Source organism: Topomyia yanbarensis, chromosome 2 (genome assembly GCF_030247195.1).
Source record: "Topomyia yanbarensis strain Yona2022 chromosome 2, ASM3024719v1, whole genome shotgun sequence".
In the NCBI taxonomy this organism is placed as follows: Eukaryota; Metazoa; Arthropoda; class Insecta; order Diptera; family Culicidae; genus Topomyia; species Topomyia yanbarensis.
The window spans coordinates 462,031,343-462,048,787 of record NC_080671.1 but is presented as its reverse complement, the minus strand read 5'-3'; positions in this window follow the sequence as shown (position 1 = coordinate 462,048,787).

Here is a 17,445-nt window from a genome sequence, read left to right as displayed (position 1 = left end):
ACACGAATTCGACAAGGTATCGACAGTAAAGATACTTTCGTCTGTGAACGCTTAAATTTTTTTTTCAGCACTCGACTCGTTGCTTCTGGATGCGGCTAGTGATAATACGCGATTTTTCCGTTTCCTCGACTTCGGCTCGATCATCCGTGCAGTAAAGTCGCTGATCCCATGTTCCTTCGCCATTTCCACAGGATCGCACAGAATTAACCAGAATCTTCCGTTTGATAGCAGCGATAACTCTCGGAATCTGAGGTGGCCTCGAACTACACCTTCGCATTCTTTTCTCGTTCTAAAAACCTTCTAACAGTCCGCCGGGAAACTTCTACGGCGATTGAAATATCTTTTTGTAACATTTGCACGCGGAACAAAACACGAATACGCTGTCACTTTGTCATGATGCAGCTGTCAAACTCAGAAAATAGTTCTTCTATTCTCAGTCTACAGGTAGGTAGTAATGCCTACTATTTTTTTTAATCTTTGTTTTGCATTACACTGCCAGAAGGATTAATACGATAATTATTTATTCGTACATTGTCCAAAACTGTAAGAAATCATTTTTTACTACTCTTTCACATATAATAAAGCTTAAAAACGTGCAAAATAATTTTGGCCAGGGATTTGGTCTAGTTACGCCACTGTGCCGTGTATCTAATTCACGCAACACGAGCGAATTCTGCAATAATATAGCATACCTATTTGACCCCATTCTACTCTACGGATGGTGTATGAGACCAGCATAGGCGTGCGCAGGCTTTTCCATTAGCGGGGGCTAATAGCTCAAAAACTTTCAATTGTGTTAAGCCGTCATTATGAGTTAGATTTCTTGTTAGATTGTAAAACAGTTATTTTATTTTGTTATTGAAATTTACGTTGTTTCATTTATTTCCTAAATATAAAAAAATATCATTAAACATTTTTAACTTCCTTGAAAAAAATGTATCATGGTCTCCAGCGCAAAATAATACTCACGTTTTTTGCAACATAATTTTTTTAAAGTTTATAAAATTGATGTTTTTATTTTGGATTTTTTTTACAGATAATTAAAGTTTTTTATGAGCTGATTGGAAATTTTTTTCAAAACATTTAAAACAACAAATTTAGTTGAAATCAATCAAAGATTCTGTTGGGTTTTAACTAAGGGAACAGTTAGATCTAACAAATTTTATTTTGTTTCAACAATGTTTCTATTTAAAATGCAAACAGAAGTATTAAACAAAATTTGTACTTTCGAGAACATTTTGAAGTTTAAAATTTAACTAGACGTTTTGTTGTTTCAAAAAGGCCTGATTTTTCTGCGTGTATGTATTTATAGAGTGTATAGATATACTTCGATTGTATGGAATCCCGGGCAGTTTAGGGAGTTCAACCCATTCTCATGGACGTTGATGTCATTATCCTGGCACAGCTATTGCACATTCTTTCTGTAATGGCTACTCGCAAAATCTGGCAAAAACTTGGGAGGGCCCTTGTGAGACCTAATTAGCCACTGGACGCTTTTCAGACCATCGTTGATGTATAATTCGGTTCACACTGTTGGTTGTGATGGAAATCGGAGTCTTGCGGCCATAACTGCAAATTTACTGCCAGATTACAAACTTTGTCCGGCAAAATTGTCCGCAACAACAATTTTTTACTTCTTGGGAACATCTCAGTGATCTTTGGAATCATAAAGCTTCTGTTTCGGAAGCTGTTTAGAGTCAAATTTGACATTCATTTCATCAGCCTTTTGTTGCATTTATAGAAGATGCTGATCATACGGTCGGTGTTAAGTCAGACCGGACTAAGTGACAAAATATTGATTTCCAGAAAAACGAGTTTAAAGTTTGACTCGCAGCATCCTTTACATTATGATTGGAAATTAATTTTTGCCATAATTCTTGTTTATTGTTACATATTTCAAATCTGGCAACAGTCGATTGTAGCTGACGATTTACTTTATCCAGTTCTATCATTATCTCATTTTTTGATGTTTTGCGACTTAGTCCGGTCTGACTTAACACCGACCATACGTCTTTGAGACCCGCAATTTTGGCCGTAATGTTTTGCTTTACGGTCCAGTTCGATTGTTTGATAGTCCCATGCTTGAAGAAATATTCCCACAACCATGCCCAAAAGTCCTGGATTAGCTTTGAAAGCCTTTATGAAGTCCTGACGCAGTTTCCGGTACCCCTTCGACGACACGATGGTACCTTCTCCTCAGCAGACTAACCCCAACAAACAACGAATGCTGGGTAAACCCTTGATACAATAGAATAAGCCGAAGAAGAGCAGTTCAAGCAATTATCCAGCTAAATTATTTGTTGGGACATAACTTGGAATCGGGTTATACTGCACATATTGAGGTTTAGCCGTTGCGGTCTTCATACTCGGTTTTTCATTTCTAGTGTGCAGAATTAATTCTCTTTTTTTCTATCGCGTGACAATTTATGAAAACATTACTTTTTCGAAACTTTTGCACGAGGTCAAACGTCTTTCTCTTGAAGACATTATATGCAAATTGTAGTCAAAAGCTTCCGGAACTGACCACAAAGAGCACTGTACCTGATAAGAAGTAGCATATCGATTCCACATTCGCAGAGCATGTATCTGACTTTTTGTGTAAATTTTTGGAATTATGTTGAGAAAATTTTGTTAAAATCTCAAGCTGGATCTCAATAAACCAACTGTTTCAATTTTAACAGGCCACTTTCTATAAAGTTGCCTTGCTTCAGTTGTTATAAGACCAATAAATTTTTTCTTGGGGATCCAAAACTCGAAAAAGTTTTAGTGAAATGTTTTACAACTGAACAAAAAATAAATAAAATCAATAAAAAAGTATTATTAACTTTTTTCCTTTTTTTATTTCGACTATGTTTGTCACATTTTCTTTTTTACATTTTAACGACATTCAATTAGCTAGAGATTACTGGGTAGGGAAAGTTATGAAATTTAGAGCCATAGTACTTAAGTGAGAGCAAGGATGTGAAGTAAACAGATCGGAAAACTAGAAGAAGATTAGAATTAGAAAATCTTTGTCTTCTGTTAATGAGGGTCGAGCTTAGGCAGAATAATTACGAATCACCCGAGTTCACTATAATCAGGACACATGTTAGTGAACTCGGGAGATTCCTAGTTAATCTGCCTAAGCTCGACCCTCATTAACAGAAGACAAAGATTAAGCCCGTACGATATTAAGCCTGTTCTAATGACCCTGCTACTTCTAGTTTTCCGATCTGTTTACTTCACATCCTTGCTCTCACTTGAGTACAATGGCTCTAAGTTTCACAACTTTCCCTACCCAGTAATCTCTAGCTAATTGAATGTCGTTAAAATGTAAAAAAAAGTATTATTAACTGGTGGAAAAATCCATAAAAAATCATTGTGAGATATAAAAAAGTCGACGACGTCTTGCAGATTGTCTACTAATCACTCTAGCGAGTCTCTATCCTCCGCGCTTCATGCCCAGAAGCCTCTCGACGTAAGCATGCGTGTATAATCCGTACAGCTCGTTGCTCATGCTACAGGGTCATAATGTATTTTCGTTTCGTCATAGTATTTAGTAGTAAATCTTTAGTAGGAGTTTGGCAGAACTTATATTTCGTCATCTTTGCCTAATCTGTGATCAACGCCATTTCCGAAGTCTTTCACGAAACCAAGAAGCATGCAATTATGGTTTCGTTTCTTCGTACACTACAGTGTACCGTATTTTCGAGTGCATCTCCATATTTTCATTTATCTTTTGATTTGATTACCAGCCCGCAAGTAGCATTGTCATAAGAAAATGGTCCTTCGTTTGTCTTCTCGTAATCCGCTGTGGTAATCACTGACAAAATATTATGTCAATGGCCGTTGTTTGCTAAACAGAACACGGAAGAGTAGCTTATAAGGGATATTGAGGCGCGTTATGTCTTTATAATTATCGCAGTCGAGTCTGTAGATAAGCCGTATATGGCCATCCAACCATTCCGAATGCAGTTTTTTTCCATTCATCATCACAATCACGTGGTGGTTCACATCGTGCCACTTTTCAATTCCTGGATATCATTTTACACTGCCTCTAACATGCTAGTTCATAATTCTCAAGCCTTATACGCCCCTGTCATGATCGTCTTTTTCAGCGGCTTTCAGGTCACTACACTGTTCCAGCATATAACCAGTGTAAGCAATAAAATTCTAGTCCAATCTGTTGCTCGTTGGCTCTCCACATGGAACCAATTTCCTCGTGTGTTATCCGATAGTCATGTGACTGCTGAACTGATCGCCTTATGAACTTGTGCTATGTTGTGATCAGGCAATCTCTTGTTGGTCGTTCTGTTTTTGGTTGTCCCTAGGGCGGAGCTATATATCTGATGCTTTCCATGGAATAAGAATTTTAAGCAAATATTTTTTGGTATTCACTAATAAACTATGTTTATTAATACATTTTTTCAGTTTTTTAACGGAATCTTTTCTGATGTTTCAGAAGCAATTTTTTTCTATGAATAAAACTTCAATATATGGATTACATGCTAGGGCAAATAACCCAATAATTATGATAGCAGATACCATCATGCTGTTTTCAGTAGGTCACACTCAAATAAAAATAGAACTAATTAACATGAAAACTATAAAATGAAGATATATGTATCCCAAAAACCTAATCTCATATTTCTCATTCGTATAATGAGTTCTTGCATAGTTCCTTTTTTTCTTTTTAACGACTTTAAATTAGTTAGAGATTACTTAGTAGGGAAAGTTATGAAAATTTAGAGCCATAGTACTCAAGTAAAAGCAAGAATTTAAAATATACAGATCGAAAACTGGAAATGATAGGGTAATTAGGAACAGGATTAAAATCTTTCGGACTAATCTTTTATCTTCTGCTGGTAGTAGTCGAGCTTAAACAGAGTTACTACGAATTGCTCAAATCTACCAACATGTATCACGGCAACAGCAGAGTCGTACTTCTTTACCATGAGAACCGACAGATTTCCTAGCAGCATAGCATAGCATGAACACCTGCACAAATCGTAGGGTGGAGTTGCAGAATGGAGCAAATCTATTGTCATATCAGTTTTCGCCACGATCTGCAATAACGTAGGCCCGCTTATTTCCACACACCTGGCTACTTCCTTACAAGCGTTTATATTTTGATAATAGTCCGATCATCTACTTATTGAAAACGCTCGGAACCGAAACAGTTTTCATAGATGACGGAGATAACGAAAGGCGAATCGTATGTATATAAACCTATATTGAAGTTATATCAATACTAATAAAATTGCCAATGCATACGCAGTTCTCCTGAAAACAATATAATCAAAATAACATGGAAAAATCTCACCGGGAACTCCGTGGTGCCGTCACAACTTCCGGCGGAATGCCGGTACTCGTGGGTCTCCTAACAGTCGGCGAGGGACTTCCGAATTGCCGTATCGGCTTTACACCAGCACGCAGAAGCAGTCCCAAAAGCCAGCAGATCAAACAAAGCAACTAATAGTCTCTTATTGGCATCACGTTGGAAACTGTCCTCCCGGGAACGCTGCGCCTAATGGTTCACTGATGATTCACTATCAGAATTACGGCACCGTGAGTGAAAAACAAACTGTTTTTTCAGTTAAAATGCACACCAGAGAACCATGAGAACCGACAGATTTCCTATCCGTATATTCCAAATCCTATCATAACTAGAAATTTTAAAACTTTTGCTAATTAGTAATCTCTAGCTAATTTAATGTCGATAAAGGAAAAAAAGATATAAGTAGAATAAGTTGTTATCCAAACAAATAACTTCGATATAATTCCAAAAGTTCTTCTCAGGTTATATTACTGTTTAGAAGTTTAGTTTTAGAAGAAAGTTGAAAGTTTCTCTTGTTATCGCTTTCCATGTAATACTTCTTGAAATAGCCATATATGCCTTTGCAATAAAAAGTTTATAATTTTTAGTCAAAGCAAAAAATGAAATTGATCACCAGCACTCTTGTATTTTTAAGTCGGTAACCGAATCTTTGATGCAGTTACTGCTTCCTCTCAGCAACCTTATCTTGAGATTCCTGATTTCAAAGAACTTGCGCCAGCTGTTGATTTTATCGTTCTAAGCGTTCTAAGATTAAATGGTTTGCTTAAACAGAATGAGTTCTGCAGTTTCACATATGTATCGTACGTCTTCATCATTATAATCATACTTTTAAAAGTTCATAAAAAGTTCCAAAACATTAAGGGGGGCTAAAACCCTCCCTAGCCGCCCCCTTGCGCACGCCAATGGAGACCAGTACCTTACCCTCTGAACCGCGAAAGCAGGGATTATTTCTAGGCTGCCCAAAACTAGCTAATGCTTCTTCAAATTAATTCAGAAGGTTGATATTGAAGAGAGTCTTTTACTCGCGAGGCCTAAAATTAAGCACTTTTTTGGGAATAAATTGTAAAGCATCTACTCAATGGATTTAAAAACTTTTTTTATTTATTTTGAAGATACATGTTTTGACTTTTCAATTTTACTTTTGAAGACGAAAAGAAAAATCTCTCGCGACCTTGAAACTTCATTGATGACATTTATGTTGAAACTGCATGGGTCCCGCTTAAGTAAAATTGTAGCAAATTAGGTAATCTGTAATCAGAAAACTCATATTTTTTTATAATTGTAGTCACGTTGACTATGTTTAGACGAGAGGGATTTCTTTTATTTTATAATTTGTAAAAGTTTTGTAATGATTTGTGAAAATTTCCAATATTTTCGTTATTTTTTGGCCTATTAGAAGCCATAAAAATGGAACAAATTGACATTTTGCAAATCCCTCTCGACCAAACATAGCGGTATATTGTCTGAGCAGTTAGAGAAAAAATATTGAAATCGGACCAGTACTTCTATGAAAAGTCTTACTTGACCGCTTCACTACTTTCGGAAAAACGCGTTTAAAGATAAAGTACGGTGTATAACTCGATAGTACTAACTTACTAGATAATCTACTATACCAGGTCCGCAGAAGTCACCTTTCTCATCACGAAAATGTTCTTGGTTGTCCACATTTTGCTACCTCTGTTGAATTCGGGCCAGTTTTGCCGCAACACCCACTTTGCGTTCAGAACGAGTTATACGTTCACTGTCGAGCCGAGTAGCACATCTTTCAGCTTCAGTCCCCAAGGTAATTGCTATCACCTCCATAGCTGGTAAGATCGACGAAAATCCTTGGTTGAAGCTATTGACTGCCAAATAAGTCACAATATTGACCACCTGCCTGCCAGAATTTGTGCATGTGTTTTGGCGCTAAGGAACAGATTCTACTATTCAGAGACTCATTGATGCTTTGGGTGTGAGCTCCTAAGCATCTTTCTAATTAATCATTAGATGAGAGACTATAGTAGGTACTTACATGTGCAAAAATTTCTAAAGTTCCTTTTACTTCAGCCTGACGCCACTAGCACCAACTGTCCTCGCCGGGTAAACACTTAGTATTGGGGATTTTCATTCGATGACGAGCAGTGTTCGAAAGAATCCCAGATTGCATTTCGCATATGTTCTACAGAAGCTAAGGTTCTCCGAATCGCCAGCCCATGAAATTTTGTTAGCTGGCCGATTGATTTGTCCTTCAACTTTCCCTTTCCTTTCCCTTTTGTTTTCTTTCTTCAGTTTTCGTAATCTCATTCCCATACGCTTCTTAATATGTCCGAAGCATTCTTTCTTCCGTACGATAATCTCGTCTCCAAAAACAAAAAAAAGAAACCATTCACAGATGTTCACATGTACATAAACCATCCAGAATGGACTGGTGAATCCTTTAAACAATTCTTCAAGCGCCATCGTGGTGCGCCGCGCTCAGTATCTCAGGAACGGCCGGAGATTGGTACCTTTCGGTTCCCAGAAATATGTCAAGGAATATGATTTTCACCAAATCCTTTCTGTGGTGTATTCTCAGATACATTTAGATTGAAATTAAACAAAGAAAAAACTACAAGAGGCAGCCTAAAGTGGTTGAACGAGTTGTAGACGTAGGACTATACTACTTAATGAAAAAAATATTTATTTTCTTAGTACATTTATAGTAATAATAAATGAAATATATTTCTTACGTACGGTTTTATCACAACCAATCAATATCGAATATTACATATTGAACCAAACCTTATTGGTTATCAGGTTGTAGTACGTGATTGAATCCGATTGAACTTATTTGAGAAGATCTGAAGAAAGAAGACTGAAAACTGTGACCGAACTAATATCTGGAACTAAATCTTTATAGCATAAGATTAGTTTGTAAAAACTTTTCGGTTGTGTGTGGTAAAAAACCCGGGCCAGTGAAAATCAAATTTCAGACAATATAATCACATCACATGTAGCGAATGCAGTGGTATTAATCATATATCGAAACTATAAATATACAAGAATCGAAAACAATCATAAATAGGCTTTATAGTATGTACCTATTAGTTGAATCAAAATACTGTAGGCTGAGTGGAAATGAATCACGTGAAGGGTAAATGAATCAATGAATTGATCGAACGTAAATAATAAACTTTTGTTGTGCAATTTAGTAACAAATTAGATCTACCTACCTGCGCATTCGCCTCAAACATTGAACCCAAGCGCACAAAGCAAAATGAATCAACGCGGATGATGATCGGTAGAGCGAAAGAGACAACTAATACCACGACACTATGTTAACCGTGTTTGCAAATGGAGCTCGCATGTACAAACTATTTTGCGCACGAATAATTATACATAAAAGTGTGCTGGAAACGAGCACAACACAAATAAAGCGTAGTATTTGAACGGACAAGCTCAGTCCCATGTTGGACAGATCTGGGTAGCGTACCTACACAGCCAGTGTAACGAACTTCTAACTCAGCTACACTGGCTGTGAAAACACACAGTGCAGTGATCCGCTCCGCCTGCCGTTCAACAGGCAACTGAGCTTGTCCGGCCAAATCCGTTCTTTAAATAGTCGGTTATGACGTCATTCATAGATGCGTAGCGCGCTAGGTACACAGATCTGTCGTGGTGTACTTGGGAAGCGCTATTTTCTGTGTGTAAATGCGCTATATTTTGACTAGGTTGTACATTATTTAAATTTTCAATGCCATGATATCAAAAAATGTTTAGGTTTATCTATTGGAATCTATTCATAGAAGTATTTCGGGGCGATATGGGGCGTTTAAAATTAGACCACTTTTCGTTACATACCATTTTTGTAGTATTTGCAACGTGCACCCCTATATCGAAAACAAAGACGTAGTCCTACGTCAAAAACCGTTTTTTTAAACCATAATGGTAGAAGACCCCATTAAGTTTTTTTAAGTATTAAACTCAGGTTAAGGCACACTTCGAGCTAGAAGTTGTATGAGCATTGAATATGGCTCACATTGCACAGTGATTTAAAACGCGAAAAACGTGATCGTTTTGAATAACTCCGAAATGGTTAGTTATAGCGATATACTTCTTTCGGATGAATTTATGACAATGAGATGCCCCATCTTTTTAAGTTAAAAGTTTGATGATTAATCCTAAGATTCAAAATTTATTTCTCGTATAATTAGAGATAGAGAATTGGTATATTCTGCAAAGTTGTAGTAAATTCTTGTACAAGAAACTTTACTGAAGGTGGCAATAGTTTATCTTTAATAATCTTGGAGATATAGAGCACTATTAGAGAAAATACCTAAAGCATCAATTTTTTCATTATAACTTCTTTCCAAGATTTTTTGGAAGTTCAAAATGTTCTACAAAACTGCCACAATTAATGAAATACAAAATTTCGTTGAAGGAAGCAACTTAATATGTTGAGCAGCTTCTGAGATATTTACGATTTTTGTTCGAAAAATGGCTTACTTTGCACTCAAATAACTCATGAACGGGCAGACCACTCAGTATGCATTTGAAAATACAATAATGATGCTACAAGATTCTGTATAAATCATTTGTATCCGGTTGTATCCATGGCTCTGGTAGGTGGATTTAAAGGATATGATTTATTGGTCTAAAATCTTGATGCGAAACATATTCGGTGAACTGAAGAGATAATGGTGAACTATCTTCGGCGAAGTTTTGGGAAATGTTCTCACAAGAAACATTGTCGAAGACAGCAATCTTCTATCTTGACTGGTTTTTTAGATACAGTGAATTGTTCGGTGGTACAGAGAGTATAATGCGCTGTCTTATGAGCCATATGATTGAATCCTAACCAGGAACGATTTTAAGTATAAGTATCAATATTTGCAAACCGTTTACGTTTGTTATGAACGACTTGACGGTTGAATATGCATTGTTTTATGAAAGAATAACCTTATAAAAAATTGTTTTTTGGCCACCAGCGCCATTACTGCAAATACAAATCATTCGAACTAACAAACTAGTTTTGTTGCCTATAAGGTTTGACGTAACATCATATAGTGACAATGCTAAACAAGTAATCATAGCATGCGCAATTACTAAATGAATCGCTTTTAGTAGCTTTTCCATAAATATTGCACCATATCTAAGAAACTACCCAACAAACATTTCGTGGTTTTATAAACGTTTTAACAGTTGCTTTATTCAGCTCTAGCTGAACATTGGAAATATACGTGTAATCAAATATCGTTTATTCCACCCTTAAGCATCTGGATCTGGAGAATTTATTCAGCTTGTCTGAATAAGACACATAAAAGAACAATTCTTCAGGCTGTATACAGCCTGAAGAAAACCAGAGTTCAGCTTTATCAATAAACCTTTTCGTTATCGCTATTCAGCTGAGAGAATTATCATTGGAAAATCATTAAAAAAGATATTTATTTCAAGTTACACACGCCATTAACTTCGATGGAAGCCATCTTCTTTTATTAGTGTTACGTTACAGTGTCTTGCATACATCGAATGCTTAAGATTCCACCGATGTGCCGACAAATCTAGGCTGCTGAACAGTGTCTGCACAAAGGCTACAGTAGCCTTTTATAGATTTGAGTGAACCTAGTTGGCTTGTGTTCGAATCCAAATCTACGATAATTTTTTATTTTAATTTTTTTTATTTAATAATTTAATTAATAATATAATTTATTCGGGAATTTTAAATTAGAAAATTTGCTAATTTCAACAACTGATGATTGAGTCGTTTTTGTTTCCAAGGTGAGGACTTATGGTTGTCACAAAACATTTAGATAAGTGAAAATGGTTGTTATATGAAAGTGGTGGCAATCTCCTCGATTTATTTACCACTTTCTGCCAAATGATTTTCTTTTCATTGTGATTGTTTTTTTTTGATAAGCGGAAATCGCTGTTCGAAGTTTATTTAATTTATTTATATCAATTAAGTCCGCCAGCGTGAAAAATCATTTCATTGTACCTTTGTTTGCAAGTCGATGGGTAGAAAAAAATCATGGTAACAATGCTGGTGTAAAAAATGTATAGCAACGTTGGAACAAAAAGTATCTCTTGTGTTCAATATGAGAATATTCATGTTTCACAAGTAAACAGACCGTTTAGAATTAAAAGGTAAATTTACATAAACAAGGGCACGTGTGATTTGGTAAGCTTGTACATTGAAAAACTGTAAATCATGTGTTTCACTTGCTGAAAACTCAGTAGATATAAAAAAACAAAATAAATTTTCTTTCGTTTATTGATCTATTGCTCCTTAACTGTAATATATGCAATACATCTCAATTGGAATATACCGAAATAATAAAATAAATCCTTCACCTGAAAGTATAAAAATAATAATGCGCGTGTATTGGGACTCGAACCTAGGTCGTTTGCCATTCGTCATGCTTTGCTAATCGTGCCAATTTTTGTAGTAGTTGCAATTACCTTTGTTAAATACATAATTCAGCTAAAAGTCAAAGGTGGTATGAGGGCAAATGTAAAAATAGAAACAACCTTGTTAAGACATGTAGTGCAGCCTAATGATTAAAGGTAATACTATTGGTAACAGCATCATTTATTCAACTCGTACTTTAGTCTAATGAAGATGGTTAAATAAAAGCCTTTATATTGTCGCTGTTACATTTATGAGCAGTATAGTTCAGCCTAGTTGGAACTGACGAATACTGGATTTTAAATAGGCTGAATAAACTGTTAATGTTTAAATAGTTCAGCGAAAGTTTTAATCTGCTTTTAATCAGACAAGTAGTCTTATAGTTCAGCTCCCAATGCTTGTTGTGTAGTCTTTGGTAATATTTCTAAGAAGAACATTCCCCAGCACTTTGCCGAAGGAACCACCACTTTATCTCAACAGCTTTACCGAATATGTTTCGCATCAATATTTTAGACTGCTAAATGATATTCTTTAAATCCAGCTACCAGAGCCATGGAGACAATCGGATACAAGTGATTCATACAGAACCTTTAAGCATCTTTCTTGTACTATCAAATGCATACTGTTCATGAGTTGTCTGAGTGCAAAGTAGGCCATTTTCGAACAAAAATCGTAAATATCTCAGAAGCTGCTCAACATATTAAGTTGCTTCCTTCAACGAAATTTTGTATTTCATTAATTGTGACAGTTTTGTAGAACATTTTGAGCTTCCAGAAAATCTTGGAAAGAAGTTATAATGAAAAAATGATGTTTTCGGTATTTTCTCTGATAGTGCTCTATATCTCAAAGATTATTAAAGATAAACTATTACCACCTTCAGTAAAGTTTCTTGTACAAGAATTTACTACAACTTTACAGAATACACCAATCTATCTAGGCTATCTCTAATTATACGAGAAAAAAAAATTTGATTCTCACTTATAGAAGGATTAATCATCAAATTTTTAATTTAGAAAGATGGGGCATCATCCGATGGTAGTATATCGCTATAACTAACCATTTCGGAGTTATTCAAGACGATCACGTTTTTCGCGTTTTAAACCACTGTGCATTGGTTTCTGACAGACTCCCACAAGAATTCTTTGTTAAGCCAGGACCAGTTCTCTAACCAGACCAAAAAGTATAGTTGAAATATCTTGAATAATCTCCCGATCGTTTGCAAGTGGTTTGGTTGAAATAGGTCGAAAATTGAGAAAACTAGAGCCAAATAAACGCCTAAATTTTAAAGTGATAAGCACTTTGAAGACGCAATTTTTTTTTTCGCCCTGCTGCCCAACACCGCTTTTTGGCGGGGTAAGTTCTTTAGCTCATAAGTGTACTTTCAGGTTAGTACACGGCCAAATTTAAATCCTCTGGTTAAGTACAAATGTAATGTAACTCACCAATAATCACACTGTAGCAATGTAATCAATTGTGTATTTCAAAGACATTAATTCTCTCTTTTGATCACATATAATCCAACTATACGCCGTACAAAGAAACTAGTGCAAATATTGAGCATATAAACAAAATATTATTTGTTCAATACTTCCGGACAAAACTTGCTGATCCAGGAATCATCACGATCCTGGAAACAAATGATACTCACAAATCAGAAACAATTTGTTTAAAAATCTAATTGGGTAATCACTTCAACAAGCCATGCTGAGGACCATATCGTTCATTATTACTGTACAAAGCAAGCCATGACTGTTGTTGACAGCTATCTGTCTGATCGTGGTCGGAATGTTGATCCGCGTGAGCTTTATTTTTTGACCAAAAAAATTGTAAATTATTTGAAAGAAAAAAGAAGAAACAGAACAATGATTGGTATCATTCAATGGATCAAGGAACGTAAAAATGTTTTTGTTTGGTCTACAAACATATGATAAACTGGATCACAAAAACACTTTCTGGGACACAGATTTTTACTGTGAAACAAAAATGAAGAACTTGGGTAATGTTTTGCACAAAAAATCTGAATAGTGCAAGAAGTTTGCCGATTTGGTATGGATTTATGAGCTTTTATTACTCTCTAGAATGCGAGTGCAGAATTTTTGTGAAGATTTTGGTTTTGAAAACGTGCTATTCGACTCGTTTCAATATGTCTAAGCAGAAAGAAACGTTTGTTCCGTTAATAGTAATGAGAACTATGGTAGTCCATAATTGAAAACATTGTTCGGGAACTGGCCAAACCTATACAAATTGAAATATTTATATTTTATCCTTATGATGCTTGAATAAGAAATCACAATATTCTATATGATATGCAAAAGTAACAGAAATTTTTACGAACAAAATACATTTTCTTTTTTACAGACTAATCGTTTTATAATGCCAAATACTACGAATGCAAAGAAAAAATTACTTGTACCGAACAACTAGTATACTGTAATGAGAATGTATTTAAATCCTTCTGGATTGATAAATACTTCAATTTAATTTAATTTTTGGTTGACGAACTAATTACACTGAAAAAAGCAGCATGTAATAGTGTGATCACATGACTCATTTATTCCAAATCAAAAACGTCCTACCTTAAAATATTGAAAAGTATAACAAAAGTCATCCGACCAAACACTTATTTTATGCAACTAAGCTTTCGACTACTCACCAAGTCCAGACATCACGCTCTCTACCAGCACGCACTCTTCACACTTCATCGTCGAACAAACGACGTCCACTGCCGGGAAGCACCACACTCTCGGAAAGCAACCCTTCCGCAATCACAGCTGATCACAAACTGATTGCATCGAGCCGGAAACAGGAAAAAGCTCACCGATCGCGCTGCAGCTTTGACTGCAAGCAAGTTGATCCAGCCGCTAAAAAAAATAAGATAGGTAAATGGTCAAACGATGCACAGCACAAGAAGTTGGCGCATGTTGCACAGTGACAGTTAGTTACCATCTGTGTAGTGCTTATTGTATTGCGCGAGAAGTGCAAATCTGCCATAGATTTTGCTCGTCTCGCGGAGCATTTGTGCCACGTGTTCTTACTCCTTGCCGGTTGTACTCCTTTCTTTTCCGCTTTTGGACGAGGGTTGAAATATAGCGCTGCAACACTGCCCGACCACCAACAATCGTCTCAATTCTTACTGGAATGCATTTGCGGGAGGTGGAAGGGGTTGTTTGTCCCTTTTCGCTGCATGCCGGTTCCGTCACTTTCATATTGGCTGGAGTTCCGCCTACAATAATCTGCACATGGAAAAGAACGAGCTTTGATTAATGTGATGTTGCGCGTTATTGATACTGCAATTTTGTGAGCATATTGCTATTGATAGTAACAAGTCAACTTTATATATTGCACTGATTACATTGTTTACATAAATCTAGTTATCCATGCCTTTACATTCGCGTCGCGGAAAGAGCCAAACAGAATGCGGCGTCACTGACGTATGTTTGAAAAGTTTGTCAAAATATGGGTTGTTTTCTGTGGCGGATGGGGCGTTGTTGTTACGACAATTTTCAAAGTTTTCGAATTGAGCTTGATGATGCGGCAGGGATGGAGCATTCTGTTTGACCCTTAAGGCTTTTGCATATAGGAATCAGATTGGCGATGGATAAAAGAACATTTCTGTTTTTTGGAAATGACAGTGTAAAAACGGGTTTATAGGTGAACCTGCACTCAGATATAGATCCCGATCGACGCTAGGACTGTCAATGGTCTCATTTTAATCTAAAAATGGAACTGATTTTGTTTTTGCATATTAGGCAGTGCTAAAAATACTTGAAACGCAATAAGAAAATTAAAGGAGAAAATGTTCCTTCTCTTTCTATTGTTTCTAGTCACAGTAGAAAATATTTCGTCCTGAGGGTTATCAGAATCGCATTCGTCAGTAGACAAGTTAGTATATACGGTATGTTGAGATCTCACTCCCCCATGATAGAGGCACTTTTCCGCATCTCTTCTACAGGAAACATTCCCGTGATTCCAGCCACATTTTCCACGACGAGCCTTACCAATGGGTGCAGTTAATGCAGTTCACGACTCGTGACACTAAAAAGCGAACAGTTAGACGTATCTGGTCAAAGAGGAGATAGTTCGGTAAAGCAGACCCAGCAAAGATCACCCGATACGAATCTGAGTTGACATAGGTCCCCTTCCAGTCAACTGCGACTGATGTTGAATACATCCGTTTGCAAATATCTTTACTGACTGAAGTATGGGAACTTTAAAACAGCAAAACAGATACACACAATTCAAACTCGAATCAGAAACCACGCATTCGATTTCGACCTTGTTTGTTGGTACGTATGCTCTGTACTCTTTCGTACTAGCAATATCATTTGTCTGCTAAGGACGAATCAGGAATCAGAATATATTGGCTTAAATGGCACGTTCCCCGTATGTAGTCGGGGATTTGTACCTTGCCGTGTGTTTTCATCATTCCCTGAGCGGAGGATAGGAGAAGTATAATTGGAAGGGTGGGAAAAATAACAGCCCAAAACCAAAAACAGCAGTTAATCTCACAAGTAGGTCAACTCGCCTGCGAGTAAGCCTAAAGCTCTTTACAACATTGGATAAGAAACTTTAGTATGTCTCTGAGTTGCAGTCGTCCAAACATGGTGTCGTCTATGTAAGGACGGCCGAAAACTCGAGGTTCCATAGTCGGATACACAAAGATCACATGAAAAAACTCAGCGCGCTGAATAGTTGCCATGTGATAATTGAGTTTGCAGTGGCCGGTTAAAGCCCTGGTCAGCATGCCGCAGTGGAGCTTCGAAAAATGTAGGAGATTTTTCGAAATCACTGGGCACGGTTGTTCTAGTAACGCCTTTGTTTGCGACACGTTAGTAGATTACTCCAATAGTTACGGTGCTCGGACGAAGCCCAGAACCGTATTTTTCCCATATCCAACTGGTCGAAACTGGCAGGGCGGGCTCAGGACCAACGAAGTCAATCGCTGAACCTGCCCTGACCAATTCGTCAGCCCATTCATTCCCAGTAATACCAGAATGTCCGGGCATTACGCAAGGGAACGTTTTAGTTTATCTCCGCGTAGCTTGTACGCGGTTATACCACGATCTCTCTGCATGGTAGAGACATTTTTCAGCATTCCTACTGCACGAATCATCCACATAATTTTCGCCGCATTTTTCACAGCGGACCTTATTGCTATAAATTATAATGGGCGGCTGTGTGACCCAGTTGTTTAAACTTAGTGCAATTCATGGCCAGCGTTACGAACAGACGGACAGGCAAACGGACCTATTGCAAGAGGATGTAGTTCAGTAAGACGGTTCTAGCGAAAGTCATCCCATAGTAAATTCATTGGGGATATGTTTTCTTACCATCCCCCGCGACTAATACTGAATGGAAATGCCTGTAACTAAGTAGTCTCTATAACATCCTACCTCGTACTGCAGCAGATCCTCGCATGTCAAACTTTTATCGTTGGCGACGCCTTCAATCTGTACTCTTACTGCTGGAGTATATACATAATAGTCCTGCTAGCAGCAAGCAATATTGTTTGCCTGCTTTGAATTAGTCAACACGACTATCGCTCTGGTGAACGATCTTTCGCCGCAGAGGGGGGTGCTGGGTCTAGTTAGAAGCGTCCTGCGGTACAAGCCACTTCTAATTCTAGACTAAGTATAGTTTGTGGCACCTGCGTTACAAATACCACACGCTATAGCTTAATAAGCCGGGAATTCCTCGTCCAGTTAGTATCGTTCTGCGTAACAAACCAATACTAATTCTGGTCGTAAGACAATTTGCTTCCCCG